Genomic DNA, 2,159 nt, shown 5'->3' with positions numbered 1-2,159 from the left:
ATAGTAGTTATATTCTTGTACATAGGAGGCGGTATTATAGTAGTTATATTCTTGTACATAGGGGCAGTATTATAGTAGTTATATTCTTGTACATAGGGGCAGAATTATAGTAGTTATATTCTTGTACATAGGGGGCAGTATTATAGTAGTTATATTCTTGTACATAAGAGCAGTATTATAGTAGTTATATTCTTGTACATAGGAGCAGTATTATAGTAGTTATATTCTTGTACATAGGGGCAGTATTATAGCAGTTATATTCCTGTATATAGGGGCAGTATTATAGTAGTTATATTCTTGTACATAGGAGGCAGTATTATAGTAGTTATATTCTTGTACATAGGGGCAGTATTATAGTAGTTATATTCTTGTACATAGGGGCAGTATTATAGTAGTTATATTCCTGTACATAGGGGCAGTATTATAGTAGTTATATTCCTGTACATAGGGGCAGTATTATAGTAGTCATATTCTTGTACATAAGAGCAGTATTATAGTAGTTATATTCTTGTACATAGGAGCAGTATTATAGTAGTTATATTCTTGTACATAGGAGGCGGTATTATAGTAGTTATATTCTTGTACATAGGGGCAGTATTATAGTAGTTATATTTTTGTACATACGGGCAGTATTATAGTAGTTATATTCTTGTACATAGGGGCAGTATTATAGTAGTTATATTCTTGTACATAGGGGCAGTATTATACTAGTTATATTCTTGTACATAGGGGCAGTATTATACTAGTTATATTCTTGTACATAGTAGCAGTATTATAGTAGTTATATTCTTGTACATAGGGGCAGTATTATAGTAGTTATATTCTTGTACATAGAGGCGGTATTATAGCAGTTATATTCTTGTACATAGGAGCAGTATTATACTAGTTATATACTTGTACATAGGGGCAGTATTATAGTAGTTATATTCTTGTACATAGGGGGAAGTATTATAGTAGTTATATTCTTGTACATAGGAGCAGTATTATAGTAGTTATATTCTTGTACATAGGAGCAGTATTATAGTAGTTATATTCTTGTACATAGAGGCGGTATTATAGCAGTTATATTCTTGTACATAGGAGCAGTATTATAGTAGTTATATTCTTGTACATAGGGGCAGTATTATAGTAGTTATATTCTTGTACATAGGGGGAAGTATTATAGTAGTTATATTCTTGTACATAGGAGCAGTATTATAGTAGTTATATTCTTGTACATAGGGGCAGAATTATAGTAGTTATATTCTTGTACATAGGGGGCAGTATTATAGTAGTTATATTCTTGTACATAAGAGCAGTATTATAGTAGTTATATTCTTGTACATAGGAGCAGTATTATAGTAGTTATATTCTTGTACATAGGAGGCGGTATTATAGTAGTTATATTCTTGTACATAGGGGCAGTATTATAGTAGTTATATTCTTGTACATAGGGGCAGAATTATAGTAGTTATATTCTTGTACATAGGGGGCAGTATTATAGTAGTTATATTCTTGTACATAAGAGCAGTATTATAGTAGTTATATTCTTGTACATAGGAGCAGTATTATAGTAGTTATATTCTTGTACATAGGGGCAGTATTATAGCAGTTATATTCCTGTATATAGGGGCAGTATTATAGTAGTTATATTCTTGTACATAGGAGGCAGTATTATAGTAGTTATATTCTTGTACATAGGGGCAGTATTATAGTAGTTATATTCCTGTACATAGGGGCAGTATTATAGTAGTTATATTCCTGTACATAGGGGCAGTATTATAGTAGTCACATTCTTGTACATAAGAGCAGTATTATAGTAGTTATATTCTTGTACATAGGAGCAGTATTATAGTAGTTATATTCTTGTACATAGGAGGCGGTATTATAGTAGTTATATTCTTGTACATAGGGGCAGTATTATAGTAGTTATATTCTTGTACATAGGGGCAGAATTATAGTAGTTATATTCTTGTACATAGGGGGCAGTATTATAGTAGTTATATTCTTGTACATAAGAGCAGTATTATAGTAGTTATATTCTTGTACATAGGAGGCAGTATTATAGTAGTTATATTCTTGTACATAGGAGGCAGTATTATAGTAGTTATATTCTTGTACATAGGGGCAGTATTATAGTAGTTATATTCTTGTACATAGGGGCAGTATTATAGTAGTTA

Source organism: Anomaloglossus baeobatrachus, chromosome 2, assembly GCF_048569485.1.
Source record: "Anomaloglossus baeobatrachus isolate aAnoBae1 chromosome 2, aAnoBae1.hap1, whole genome shotgun sequence".
Lineage (NCBI taxonomy): Eukaryota > Metazoa > Chordata > Amphibia > Anura > Aromobatidae > Anomaloglossus > Anomaloglossus baeobatrachus.
Note: the sequence above shows the minus strand (reverse complement) of the source record.